The sequence below is a fragment of the Leptidea sinapis genome, chromosome 4 (assembly GCF_905404315.1).
Source record: "Leptidea sinapis chromosome 4, ilLepSina1.1, whole genome shotgun sequence".
NCBI classification, from domain to species: Eukaryota; Metazoa; Arthropoda; class Insecta; order Lepidoptera; family Pieridae; genus Leptidea; species Leptidea sinapis.
In genome coordinates, this window is record NC_066268.1 from 6,764,617 (window position 1) to 6,780,780 (window position 16,164).

The 16,164-nt window shown below is 33.8% G+C and overlaps 2 protein-coding genes across 2 annotated transcripts in view; one reads left to right on the plus strand and one right to left on the minus strand.

Annotated features, from left to right (window-relative positions):
• Positions 1 to 16,164, minus strand: part of LOC126979784 (uncharacterized) — a 193,436-nt gene that overhangs the window by 104,297 nt on the left and 72,975 nt on the right. The gene's annotated exons all lie outside the window — the stretch shown is intronic.
• LOC126979842 (facilitated trehalose transporter Tret1-like) overlaps positions 1 to 16,164 on the plus strand; it is a 32,073-nt gene that overhangs the window by 1,116 nt on the left and 14,793 nt on the right. The window lies entirely within an intron of this gene.

Here is a 16,164-nt window from a genome sequence, read left to right on the forward strand (position 1 = left end):
CCGTGAGGTACATCCGGCTCGAAGGACCAAAAAAATGTAGGGACTAATGCTTTAACCTTCGATACATTTGTTATAAAATGATAAATGATAAAGTTGAACGATGAGTTATGATAAATAAAACCGTTCCTATTGAGTGATAAATGATAACTGACTTTATTTCATTAGGAAAATTAACAACACGCGTTTATGAATCGCGGCAAATGACAATGAAAATGCTTACAACAACATTATGTACAGTAAACAACTCGTACACAATCAAAAGCATTATCTCAACAATGCATAGTGAATACATATTAAAATTTTCACTAAATCCATTCAATTTCGCTTATAAAATATACACAGCACTAATATTGCACAATACACAGCTGTATAGCTACAGATATACTGCTATTAGCACTTCGATGTTGCGAACTCAAGACATTTACCCATCCAAAAAGTGTCTAACTATATTTATTTTTTAATTATTTATCCATTGTGTGCTCCAGTCATGGGCATGTCGGTGACGCGAACTTATAAGATTTTCCCCTACCAAAAAGTTGCTAACTCGGTCAAGAAGGTTTTACTTCAAAAATATTTACTATAACATTAGAAATAATCAGTTACGGGATATCCATGGTACTTACAAAAGGGCCGCAATGTCTCAAGTAAGTAATCATCACAACAAATACCTCGTAAATAAGTATTCAAATATTTTCAAAGTGGAACTTTTATTACATCGTCTCAAACTTTTTCGTCTGTGTGTTGCATGTCGCGTGACGGTCTGGCTGCGCCTATAGTTCGCAGCAGCTGACCGTGTAGTGCATAGGCTATTACTCATTATTTGTGCCAGTGCTCCACGCTATTTCCCATTATCATTTCAATTTTCCAAGTATAAAATTAAGATAGATAAATCGATTTTTATACCCTTAATGGAATATTATTCCAAAAATTTTTAGTTAAATGTCTATAATGTGAAAAAAAGTTTCAATTTTACCGTGGTTTCATAAAACCACACAATCCTTTTTTTTATTTCTAAACGCAAATGGTTGCTTGCCGTTTTTGCAACAACCAAAATATTCATGTCTTTATTTACAAAAAAAAATATAATGATAACATTCTGTAAGTATATCGCATGATTTTTTTTTTAAACCTTTAACTCTCACCACGACGCCCCGGTTCAATCCTCACCCGTCACGTACCAATATGTTCTCGGTTTTCGAATTCATATTTATTATTTTATTTTACATTTTTTGGAAAACTACACTACTACAGCGAGTTTGAAAAATATAAGTTACATACATAATTACAAAAGGACAATTAAAAGTTTTCACAGATAGGAATCGATATATGATGTAAGAGTTAAGTGGACAACAAATACGAAAATTATATAAAATGATAGAGAAAAAAAAATATTAAGAAAATAACTCAAATTTACAATTACACCTGATTGAAAAAGTTCTCGGTAAGGAGCTGTCCTGCCTAATTGGAGTGGTGAACAAATCCAGGTCTAATAGCTTAGACAGGTCGTTGAAAGACCGACCAGCCCGCAGTAGATAACTATTTTGTCTATAATTAGTTCTAGCTCCGGGAACATGCAGGCACCGTGGTCTCCGGAGTGTAGCAAACGGAACCTGAAGACCAATGCGCGCGAGCAGTTCAGGACAGTCGACCGAACCCCTCGCTATATAAAAAAAATGTACATTTATTCGAAGCTTTATAAGATTAGCAACGCGCTTGTGATTAATTCCTCTGGTGTTACAAGAGAGTATGGGCTACGGTGATCACTTACCATCAAGCGACCCTGTCCTGCTGTTTCGTAAAATCGTTCCGTTCCATACATGGGGCAGACTCCAGAAATAAGAACATAAACATAACTGAATTGATAATCCCTCTTCTTGAAGTCGACTAAAAAGAGATTTTTTTGCAGTTTTCATTTCGAATTTGGAGTGATAAAACAGATCAAAACAAGAAAGTAAATAATAATAGTATATATTTTACTTCTACTATTATTATTTACTATAATGTTAATAAATAATAATAGTAAAATCTTCTCGTCCCAAATACCACAAAGTCTTGAAACGAAAGTTGTGTGTGTTGCCATTTCGCTTTTTAACGTGATGTCCGGTGGTGGAATTTATCTGTTCAAATTCAAATATTTTTATTCAAAATAGGATTTAAAATCACTAATTATTGAACGTCAAAAATTACCACCCATTGAGTGCCTCAGTCCTGACAAGAACGGGTGCAAGAAACTCAGCAGGCTTTTTTTATAGAAATATGGATTACAATGTTATATCGTACAATAAGAATTTATAATTAAAAGAGTCTCAGGGTGTTTGCTTCATTCCCACTCTGTGGTATCATTAAGAAAATAATTTATGTTATAGTAACCTTTCCCATACAAACGTTTTTAAATTTAAAAAAAAAAGCGCGAATAGCCCTCTTCTGCAGTACCTACAAAGATGGTATTAATATCGGCTGCACTTCCCCCATAACAATATACTATAGGACATAATACTATGAAAAAAAACTAAAGTAAACTAGTCGCGCCGTAGTCAGTTGACTGTCTAATTTTGTTAACCGCATAATATGCTGCAGACCTAAGCCTATTCGCCAATCCTTCAATATGGGGGCCCCATTGCAATTTGAAATCAAGAGTAATGCGATGAAATATAGCATTTAATAAAATATTCGCATATACATTTTTGACTTTTGACGCAGTAAATTTAATATATTTAGTTTTATGGCTATTTATCAATAAGTGAGACCAAACCAGTACACGATACTATAAAACTTATCTTCTTTTCACTTTGAATATGAGTGAAGTGTCATCCGTAAACAATGTGTTTCTCCTCAAGGTTAAGTAGATCATTTATGTAAATAAGAAAGAGGAACGGTCCAAGAATAGACCCTTGTGGTACCCCCATACCGAGAGGAGTCCCAGAATATCTTCTGCCATGACCCACTGAATTCTGTTATTTAAATATGAGATCAGAAGATCCAGCGCAGATCATTGTATACCATAGTGACATAGCTTCCTGGCCTTTGAATGTTGAACATTCGAAAGCCTTAGATAAATCACAGAAGATACCAAGTGCATTCTATGATTCCTCCCAGGCCTCAAAATATAACTGATGAGTTTAACACCTGCATCCGTAGTCGAGCGTCCCCTAGTAAAGCCAATTTGAAAAAACAAAAGAAAAATTGTTTAATATGAAGTGACTTACAAGTGTTAAAGTGGGTAAGCATTTGCTTTAAAATATTTTTATCAAAAATTTTACTAAGGAACACCGAAACAGGACGATAGTTATTCGGGTCAGAAGTGAGTCCCGATTTAAATATTGGTGTAATTTTACTATATTTCAGAAGGTCAGGAAACACGCCATGTTCAATACTACTATTAAAATCTAATGCTCTATGGTGCTATGACGTGAATTACTGAACTTATTATTGGCTAACAAATCTGAATGTGAAATTGTGTTTACATTCTTAAACAAAAGAAGTAGTGGCTCAGCAACACTGGTGTAGGAGACAAGAGTGCTTGTAGTAGAACTGGAATGTCAGAATAAAATTCTCATAAGCAGAAGCTACTTCCTGCTCAGAGGGGATTATATTAATTGATCAACTCCTCTGAGCACTTCCCGTGATATATGCAGAGCGAACCAACATCCCTACGCTATTAATATCTAATATATAAAATTCTCGTGTCATGGTGTTAAACATTGAACTCCTCCGAAATGGCTTGATCAATTCTCATGAAATTTTGAGTGCATATTGGGTAGGTCTGAGAATCGGACAACATCTATTTTTCATCCCCCTAAATGTTAAGGGTGGTTCACACACAATTTTTTTACATTTTTTTAAAATTTGTTTGATTATGAGTCAACATAAAAAAATACATACAACTCCAAATTTTCACCCATCTACGATCAACAGTTAGTTTTGTATCGCGATTTTAATATCGGCAATACAACGTTTGCTGGGTCAGCTAGTATTATATTATATTTATTAAACAGTCACAAACTATCTTTGGAGAATGACTAGCATTATATGGATCATGGGCCGCAACACACAAATATTTATTGTCTCGATAAATGTTAGCATAAAATAAAGCTTGATAATTCTATTTTCATCCACAAAACTATTTTTCTGGCTTGTATCCCAGATTCTGAGAAAAATAATTTTAAGAATGTTAGGTTAGGTTAGGTTGTTAAGGCGACACTAACCAGCGACCTTGAGTGATATGAGTTCACGACAGTTGGCCCGCCATCTATGTAACAAAGCCAATATTTTAAAAATTATTGCGTGGAAAACGTATCATTTAAATAGACGCAAACAGTTATATGCTTACAATCCTAATTATTGATTACTAATCTGAATAAATGTACCTACATAAAAAAAATAGACGCTATAAGCATAACTTTCTTGAAAGTAGCACTAAACAAATGCGTCATGCCGAGAAGAAACTTGTTTAACTGCAAAGAAAAGTGGTAGTTCAAAATAACTCTGGATTGTTAACTATAGCCAGCAGCAAGCACTAGCAACCTACAAATAAGACTTAAGGGTATGTGTAACATGATAAAGTAGTATTCATAGCTCCAAATTCTATATTTTCACGACAAAGCTTGTCTAAATACACCTTGTTTGCGTGTTTTCTGCTTACCCTTCGCCTTAAGAAGGTAGCGCTCGTTTGCATGAACTTTGCTGCCTAGGGTGGTTTAACTACCTACAGAGTTATTCTGAACCAAGAATGATGTAAAAGCCACGTCGGTATATAATCGCATGATAAAGTAAATAGGTACATTGTTTCCTACTACGCAGTAAATAAATAGTACCTAAATAGCACTCACTGTAATTGTTTTACCATGTACGTATGTATATATATAATAAGAATAGTCAACTCGACGTAAAAAACATAAAACAACGGCATGGGATTGAAATTAAATTCAAATATTTCCTGTTGCGAATTACGTGTAGGTATTTAGTACGCAAAAAATGACCCTTCATTAAAACCACAGACCCACCAAGTGACAATGAGTTGTTTCGATTCGATTTTAATTGAGTCGAGATATACTCCAAAAAAAATCGATCTATTTAAATATACTATGAAGATGCCTCTCATAATAGATTAGTATTCGATTAATAGCGATTTTATTATTTAAATAAAATAAAGTACTTTTAAAATATAATAAATATTCGGGATCTGCACTTTATTTTTATTCCTAAACTGAATATAATAATATACAATCACATATTAATTGTTTTTGATATCGGTATTTGTACGGTAGTATATTGTAACCCCCTTATTCATAATAGTCTGCTAACTTAAAGCATTGCTAATTCTCACTCTGTCTTCTTCCATTGACCTAAGAGTCACAATGAGAAAAAACACTCCTTAGCGGCTGTTTAAAGTTAGCGGACCGTTATGAATAAGGGGGTAAGTCTATACTTACATCACAGCGTGCAAGAGGGAAAGACATCTGTATTCAAATTTACAAATTCAAATTCAAATTGTAACCAGTTTTGATCGACAAATCGTAAACAGTCAGCCACGCTTGACATTAACTCCGTAGTATTTCGAATTTAAAACCACTAGCTAACGCACACATTGACAAATCAAATTTGGTTGTAACAATTTTCGGGCTGTCCGGTTGTCTAATCACTAGTATATTGTAAGTATATGGTATAACCCCTAACTGTGCCGTGGGAGCGGGTGGGAGGGTTTCATTTAAACATAATATACTACCAGTGGGAGGCTCCTTTACACAGGATGCCGGCTTGATTATGGGTAATGTGTAAGCATTACTGTGTTTCGGTCTTAAGGGCGCCGTAGCTAGTGAAAATTACTCTCAAGTTCAATTAGTCTCAAGGTAACGAGCGCAGATGTAGCACCGCTCAGAATTTTTGGGGCTTTTGAAGAATCCTGAGCGGCACTGCATTGTAATCGGCAGGGTGTATCAATTACCATCATCTGAACGTCCTGCTCGTCTCATCCCTTATTTTCATACAAAAATAACAAAACTTAGCGGAAATAACACTAAAGCTATTACATACATAACATATTAAATATAAAACATATTTCCGATATTGCCCTTTGGTATTGTTAATAAACTTATGTTACTTAATCAAGGTTAAATACTGGTTCTACATACACGCTACACTACCTTACTGAGTTCTAATCACTTCATCTTAAAGTACACGAGACATGAATTATTCAACGAAATATTTATGGTATATTGATCATACATACATACCATAGACTTAGAATAGACCTGTGTAATAGACCGACCTGAATTTATAATACATGTCTTTTAATTTTTCTGTTACCTCTAAGCAATAATGAATGTTATGTTCAGTTTTTAAAATTAATTTGAAGATTTATAATTCTGAAATGCTTATGAGATCCTGGTGAAAGAAAAATATGAAAATAATATGTTTTCACTTCAATGATATTTGACACGTCGTATTTAAGGCGACACTAAATGCCAGCGACCTTGAGCGATATGAGTTCACGGCTGCCGGCCCGCCATCTATGTAACAAAGCCAATATTTTCAAAATTCTTGCGTGGAACACAGTTTATATGCTTACAATCCTCGTTATTCACTACTAATCTGAATTAATGAACCTACACAAAAAAGTACAAGCTATAAGAACAACTTTTCTGAGAGAAGTACCAAAAAAAGCGTCACGCAATGCCAAAAAACTTGTTTAACTTCAAAAAAAAGTGGTAGTTCAAAAAGGCTCGGCAGTGTTAACTATAACCAAGAGCAAGCATTAGGAACCTACAAGTAAGACTAAAGGATATGTGTAACAGGAGTTAAGTTCATAGCTCGAAATGCTATACTTTCACCACAAAACTTGTCAAAAAACACCATGTTTGCGTGTTTTCTGCTTACTCTTCGATTTAAGCATATCAACACGCGAGCGAAGAATTCCTATTGTACCTAAGTGCTTGCGGGTTCTTATAGCCTAAACACATATTCGGATTTGGTTCGGCCGAGCCATCGGACGCGATATGGTAGCGGATATTAGTGGTATGTCGCATTGCCAATCTCACGAAATTATTATTTTTATCATCCAGACTGTACCAAGTACGATGCCAGACCAAATGGGGCGAGGCACCCACCGGACCGTCCGATGGTCCGGCCGTACCAAAGTTGCAATAAGTTTCTTACCACTTTTTTTCATTAAGGCGCTATAGTCCTAAAAAGTAACATTTTTGAAAATCTACTTAAAATACTTCTACAAATACTACGGTTCCTATTTTTTGACATGTTTATCTTCATTTCTTTATCTAAATTATCGCAGTCTCGAAAACACGATTACGAAAAATAAATCTCGATAGATTTATTTTTTTGAGAAATAGTATTTTTTATTTGAATTGTTTATAGCTATCATAAAATTATGATAGCTATAAACACAAAACTTATTTTATTCGATAGTTTATTAGTATTAATAAGTTTTCATTGTGGGTTTTATCAATACGCTTTGTGAATTATTTTATATTATTTTTTTTCGTAATAAACCAAACGCGACGCCTTGTTTGCATGCTCGCTCATGCTCAATCTTTTCCGAACTGGAAATAAATAAAAGAACATTTGACATTCATAAGTGTCATTTCCTTGCGCTACATGAATAAGCGATTTTGATTTGATTTGATGATATTCTATTTGCCACGTATTAGTAATGAGCGAAGTGATCACTTACCATCAAGTATAACCGTATATTTAATAGTATATGCAGTAGAACTAGCTTGGGTATCACTTAACAATAAGTTACTACCTCCATCCCACAACAGTTCATGGCAAGACCTTAAGGCGATCTCATAGTGAAAATATCTTTAAGGAATCTCGCTGTACTTAGACTGCGATATATAAGGCGTACTTAGACTTTGCTCAGACTTTACTTACGTACAACTTAGCTTAGTTTTTTTATGAAAATAAGGGACGAGACGAGCAGGACGTTCAGCTGATGGCAATTGATACGCCATACCAATTATAATGCAGTGCCACTCAGGATTCTTGAAAAACCCAAAAATTCTGAGCGGCACTACAATTGCGCTCGTCATCTTAAGACATAAGATGTTAAGTCTCATTTGCCCAGTAATTTCACTAGCTAAGGCGCCCTTCAGACCGAAACACAGTAATGTTTACAAATTACTAGAAGGAAGGCAGAAATAGGCGCCGTTGTGGTACCCATACTCTAGCCGGCTTCATGTAAAAAGAGCCTCCCACACGTACGTTATCGTTAGTACACTCATGTAAGCTTAGCATAATCTCTGATTTCGTTTTTATAGTCATTTGACAGCTGAAATTATGGTGAGCTTAAGCTAAGACAGCCCAATGCAAAAGTCAAGTTCGCGCTAGGTAAGTTTTATAAGCAAAGTCTCTATAAATAGATTAGATTTTACACTGTTTCGTAATAGTGTCTAATACATAAAGTTTTTTGTAATACAAATTTATAGTGGCAATGAGTTTCTTGCTACTTCCTCTCATTAGCTCAACCCTTTACGAAGTAGCGGTAGATTCAATAAGATTTTTTTTTTACATTCCTCTCATTTCCGTGACCTACGTGAATAAACTGATTTTGATTTGATTTGATTAGTGTTTTTGCTGTATCAGCACGACGGTGTGCCACCGCCCTAATACGTAGATTAACAAAAATTAGACACAGTTAACACTAGGAGGTCAGCTTAAATTACTTCTTATCTTAGTTACTAATTATTTCCTTATTTTCATTACCATTATTTTAAGACTTAACAAAATAGAATAGAAATCTTTGATAATATAAATTGAAATAGGATGTCAATAATGCTCCGTAAAATCTTACTAATCGATTTAAATATTTTTATTCTTGCAACGTATTTGAATCTAGGAAATGTACAAATTTAAATTGTACATAAAATAGATATGTGTACACGGATAATATATACACCTCGCAGTGGATATGGCAATAGGCTGCTTTTTAAAAAGTAACATGAACTGAGGCCTTCTCAGATTTAGGAATTCTAAATCAATATTTCTGTTACACTTCTGTTATACTTAATTACACAAATGAAACTGAAAACAAAATTTTATGAACGATGCGGGACTCAAACCCGGTACCTCTCGTGTTCCATGCCAGCGCTCTTTCAGTTTTATTCTTTTCTTTTCTTTCTTTTCCTCACTTCTGCTTTCCCAGAAGTGAGAGTTACTACTTTAAAACATAATTGTTTACATTTGCAAGTCGATTTCCTAATATGCAAATATAAGGGTTGAGCAGGTTATCAACTGTAAAGTAGATCCTGTAGATGAACATAACCTGAGAGTTGAACAAAGCATAGAAGCAAATAATAGTATTTTATTAATATTAAAGGTAAAAGTTTGCATAAGAGGTGTATTAAATAAAACTTTTAGTTATTTGATACATTTCAGTTTTTGAAGTCGGTTTTTTTAAACGTAGTTTTTTTTATTTTTTACGTTTTAGTGTCATTTAATAATAATATATAATCAAGCTGAATGAAAACTCCAAAAAAAGCCGTACACAGAAAACAATTATGTCATCCAGGTAGACGAAAATCTAATATATAAAATTCTTGTGTCACGGTGTGCGGGACCGAACTCCTCCGAACGCTTGAACGATTCTCATGAAATTTTGAGTGCATATTGGGTAGGTCTGAGAATCGGACAACATCTATTTTTCATCCCCCTAAATGTTAAGGGTGGTCCACACGAAATTTATTTGACATTTTTTTTTTAAATTTGTTTGATTATGAGTCAGTATTAAAAAATACATACAATTTCAAATTTTCACCCATCTACGATCAACACTTACTTTTGTATCGCGATTTTAATATTATTCTAATCCATCCACAGACAGGCATTAGAGTTGCAATATGGCAATCGAATATAATGATTATTGTAGTACCATAAATTTTATGTCCGATATATTTGGTAGGTCTGAGAGTCGGTCGTCATCTTTTTTTATACCCTAAAAATATTAATTATTGAATTTTTTTATAACTTTATATGGCAATACAACGTTTGCTGGGCCAGCTAGTTTTCATAAAAATGTTCATAAAATGAAAACTACTGGGCCAAACTATGTAAAATTTTATGAGACCAAATGGCATATATTTCGCATCAAACAAAAGAATTACGTAAATCGGATCATAAATCTCAGAGTAATCGCACATACATAAACAAAAATACCAATCGAATTGATATTTGATTTTTTGAAGTCGGTTAAAAAAAATTGTTAATTAAGTGTAACTTTTTGAAAAACTTAATTTTTTTCTACTGGGATTTAGGTATACTTTCAAGAGTCTGGATGATATACGTACCACAAATTACTCAATATTTTTAATGAACGTTTGTCACTAAAAAGAACTATTTTATGTACGTTTATATACGGCCACATGGACACCTATTTTTGGCGCTGAATTAAAATTATATATTACAGAGATAGAGTTCCGGCAATCGGAACTTTTTTTTGGAAATTTTTTCCTCTTTATCACATCAAGTATACACATAAGTATCATTCCTTATATCAATAGTTTTTGATTTATTAACGAAAAATGCTATATTTTTTGTTAATAACATTTGCAATGTTTTTTGTGCCGTCGCTTATTTTTTTAGGAGCTTCATCAAGAAATTAACACATTTTTAAACACGTTGACTAGCCTAAATAAGAATAATTTCAGTGAGGGTACCGTTTATGTATCATCAGCCGGAAGACGTCCACTGCTGGACAAAGGCCTCCCCCAAAGATTTTCCGTTTATATATACTTTAGTAAATATCTAAATACCTTTACTCAAACAAGTTTATTACAAATATATTTCTTTGATAGCAAAACTGAGATCTTTAGAGCGTAGGTACTTCGACTTTTCTTACGTAAAACTGAGCTGAAAATGTACCTTTAATTATGCAGTAGGTACCTATCTAAAGTATCCTTCAAGTAAAATAAAGATCCTGTATAGTTACTCTATCAAAAAAACCTATACTCAGGTAAAACACTCAAACCAATCAAAAAATATGACAGTTTGTAAAAAAAATGTCACAACCAACCCCGGCCTCCCCTACCTATCTAAAGTATCCTTCAAGTACACTAAGTAATAATAATTTTGTAGTAGTTTGTAGTTGTTTTAAAATAGTAGAGCGAGTTTCTTGCCAAATCTTTTCTGAAGTGGAAGAAAAGAAAAGAAAACTTTTGACATTCATAAGCGTCATTTGTTGACCTACATGAATATAGTAGTTTTGATTTTCATAAAATTCGATTTGGCACGTATTAGTAATGAGCGATCATTTACCATCAAGTGAACCCTGTACACGTCTGTTGAAGACTCTGTAATCGTGTTTACTCTTATAATATACGTGTAGTCTTATAATATAGTATACGCGGTAGAAATCGCTAGTGTATTTTCTTAATATATATATATATAAATTACGTGACACGTTGTTTGTCCGCGATGGACTCCTAAACTAATGAACGGATTTTAATGGGGATTACTTCATGGAGTATAGTTTGGTCCAACTTGAGAGATAGGATAGTTTTTATTTCGATTTGGGACCCATAATTATTTTTATATTCAATATTTGTTTTGTAGGGACATATTTTCTATGAGAGAGTTAAGTGACTTACGGTTTGACAGTTTCGCTGTGAAACAATTTCATTTAAACGGGAGGGAGCATTTTTACGAAATAATTCTTGATGTTTTGAAATATTATTGACAAATTCATGAAAAACGGTATTTTTATATATTATGTGTTGTTCTGTAGAACAACGTCTGTCGGGTCAGCTAGTTTAACGATAAGTTACTGCCTCCGTCCCGCAACTTGATAAGAATAATTTAATAATAATAATAAATCGATCTTTTTACATAATTATGCATTGTCATTAAATTACAGTCAGATTCAATGTTTGTAGTAATGTAAGCTTGTAGCTTATATAATATTGATAATAATATAATATTGACACACTTTTTTCACAGATTATCTTGCCCCAAGTTAAGCATATATAGCCTGTGTTATGGGTTACAAGACAATTATATATTTAATACAATATACTTACTTAAACATACATAAATTCATATAAACATACATAAATACATATAAATATCCATGACTCGGAAACAAACATCCATATCCATCATATAAATGCTTGCACTTACTGGGATTCGAACCCGGGATCTCTAGCTTAGTAGGTAGGATCGCTAACCACCACGGTATATGTGTAACTACATTGTGATCGTCAATGCATCGCCACACTAGTCGGAGACTGTAACGTTTGTGGACGTGAATGTCGGCTTTAAAAAGTAAGTCTCAGAAAAAACGGTCGAACACTCAAAATAACTTATATGGCAAAACAACGTTTGTCGAGTCAGCTAGTTAGATTATATAAAAGACGCAATTATTTTCACACTTTTAAGTACATATCTGTTGTTTTCGAATAGTGCTTTTGAAGACGGTTATTTTTATAAAATTTTTTACGTAAGTAAATTCTGAGCAAAGTCTGAGTACGCTTTATAGGTCTCAGCCTCGGACAAGTTCGGCAAAAAATTGATACACAAAGTCAGGACATCAAACATAGTTTACCGTAAAGCGGATGTAATATCATTTTATATCATACATTATAAATGTAGGTACTATGAATGATTTATTACGTTGTATTAACAATATAATGGTTACCACATAATGTTTTGAATACAATTGCTCATGCAATAAGAATGCTTGAACTAAATGTTGGTATTATATCGTCGAATCATAATACCTATTTAGATAAATACTAGCTGACCCAGCAAACGTTGTATTGCCGATATTAAAATCGCGATACAAAAGTAATTGGGTGAAAATTTAAAGTTGTATGTATTTTTTAATGCTGACTCATAATCAATCAAATTAAAAAAAAATAAAAAAAATATCGTGTGGAGCACCCTTTAAATTTGGGGGGGGGGGGGGTGAAAAATAGATGTTGTCCGATTCTCAGACCTACCCAATATGCACTCAAAATTTCATGAGAATCGGTCAAGCCGTCTCGGAGGAGTTCAATGTTTAACACCATGACACGAGATATTTATATATTAGATTATTAATACACTTATATTAGTATTTTTATTTTCAATTTTATAATAGGTTTGTTGTAGTATTTGCGCCAAAATACATTATAATATGTATTTTTGTAACTCCTACGGGCTTTACACGGCAAACATGAATTGCACGCAGATTGCAGTAGTTTTTCCGTGACGAAGCAATAAACACACACAAACAAATAAACATTTCTATTTATCATATTAGTAGGATTTTAGAGTAAAATTATTAAGTAATATCTGACTCCTTATAATTAACAACCACAAACTCTTAAGATGTTGTGGAACTATTGTAAGTAAATGTTAAGTATAAAGTAAAGTAAACTACCGATGTAATGTTATAAAAGTAAATATCTTTCTATACGTGTCTTCTAACCACAAAAAAAAACTTTAAAACTATTACAATACATAAATTCGCATTACGGACACAACCTTCATCGCTGTCTGCCCGGCGCCCGCGTTCAACAAGATTTACATGCAAATAAATTAATAATTTTTATTGTATTTATGGTTCACTGTTTTGTTTTGGATTATTTAAGATAAACATGTATATTTGTAAGTCCTGTGATTTTTGGGGAGCAAGCATAAATAGCTTGCAGATTGCAGATTTCTTTTCTACTTACTTCACACTTCTTTTATATTTTGGATAATTCACACTATAATTTTATAAATTATAGCCTTTTTGTTATTCTGGTGTGTGAGCTATATTATTATAAAATTTCATCAAAATCAATTTAGTAGTTTTTTGCGTTAAAGAATTACAAACATACATCCAGACATACAAACTTTCACATTTATAATATTATTATTATTACTATAAGGATTTTAGTTACGATTATTGTTATTTTTAGAATCGGTGCCCTCCCGCCGCGGCCCCGCTCTCGCCTCTCGCCTCCTAACGTCGCGCGTGCAACTCAAGCACATCTCACCTATACCTATATATGTAGCTACAAACCTCTGGCTGACAACTGATATTTTTGATAATTTTTATTTTCAGTGAATCTGTAGTACACCAAATAATAATTTGTCTAAATATGAATAGATCTACTAATTTTGTATTAAAATGAGTGGAAATCGATGAATGATTTATGTGAAATGCGGACTTGTTCATTTATTTGGTATGGAACGCTTTTTTAAATCCGTGACAGCTAAACGGGTGACAGCAGACAGTACGGGAATTTTAAAACGTCGAAACAGTATTTGTGATGACGTAAGAGATTGTTTATCTCCTTTTTGTTCGGCTTATAGTCTGAGTTTTTCCTAAGTCATCGTAATGGTGGTCTTAAGTGCAATCTAAGACTTAGCGCGCACTCAAAACGATGCTTATAAATACGGACTTCGACTCAACTCGCTAGGTATCATCAGCTCGATCCATTTGACCGCGTGCAACGCAGAGCAGCTCGAATTTTCGGGGACGCAGTGCTCTGTGAACGGCTAGATCACTTGGCGTTGCGTATAGACGTCGCTCGCTTCATTGTGTATCTTCTACCGCATTTACCACGGGGAGTGTTCCGAAGAGCTGTTTAACCTGATTCCTGCCGCAGAATTCCACCTTCGCACGACACACCACAAGTTAGGATATCATCCTCACCATCTGTATGTGTAGCGGTATTCCACAGTGCGGTTTTCAAGGAGCTTTCTTCCTCGTACTACAAAGCTGTGGAATGAGCTTCCTTGTGCGGTGTTTCCGGTACGATACGACATGGGTACCTTAAAAAAAAGCGCGTACACCTTCCTTAAAGGCCGGCAACGCTATTGTGATTCCTCTGGTGTTGCAAGAGAATGTTGGCGGCGGTGATCACCTAACACCAGGTGACACGTACGCTCGTTAGTCCTCCTATTCCATAAAAAAAAGGTACGTTGAAGCAAAGTCTCAGATCGATGTATTGATGTCAGCCTTTAGTATTAGCACAGAGTAGGAATATATACTTACGTATAAAGTATTAGTAAAATTGGGGCCGAGACTCCTTTGAGTATCTTTTGCTAGTCACTAGTCAGTAGCTGCTCACTTGAAATTTTCACCTTTTGACATACAGGATGATAAATCAAAATTACTTTATTCACGCAGGTCAAAGAAATTAAAACTGTGAAAAGTTTTCTTTTTTTTTTACATTTACAACCACTTCGCAAAATGATAAATCAAATCATAATGACTTTATTAATGTAGATAGGTCAATGAAATGGATACTTATGAATCTCTAATTTTTTTTTTTACATTTGCCACCACTTTGAGCTTTAATGAGAAACAGTCGTAAGAAACTGATTGCCACTGATTTTAAATCAACATTTATCAGCTTCATCGTTTTAAAAATCATTTCAATTACTATATATGTAAAGGGATGCTACAAAAATACTTAACACATTCACTGCCAACATAATAAATAAAAAATAAAAACCAAAACTATTTAAGGTGAATTTTGATTGTATTTTTTGGTACCCATGAATGTTTTCGTAAGTTGAATACATTGCCAAAGTGGCCCCTCAAAGCAATGTTAACTCGCCTCTTACACCCCGGCGGTACTCTTGCTCGGATCCGAGTGGAAAACGCCGCTACTATAGCCTCGCTCCACTTGGATCCGAGCCGTGAGCAGTGAATGCATCAAATACTCAATGAATTACACGAGTAAGTCAAAAAAAAGTAAATGTAAATAATAAATACATAAAAACAAAAGTTATCGAGTCTGTACTCAATATAAGCAAGGTCAACGAGATGAGATAAAGAATATAAACAAAGTTTCAGGGCTTCAAAATTTTTTTATTTGATTAAATAATGGATTCCCTGTTCTAATCGTTGTCGCCTGTATTAGAGATTAAAGATGATTTGTCGGAAGAGTCTGAATCAGCCACATTAATGACAATATAACTCAGTAATAGTCCGTTTGTTTACATTTTTTATCTATAAATATATAATATACATAATGTATATAAATGCATAGATCCACACACAAGGTGATTCAAATGAATATGATTTTTCGGTTATAGCTCGTTTATCCAACTCTTCTTTAAATAAAACTACAAAAAATAAGTGATATTTATTTTATAACTATATTTACAATACTATGACTACATAAAATTCAAACTATCATTACGTGGAAGCGATCCAGGAATACTGGCAGCATT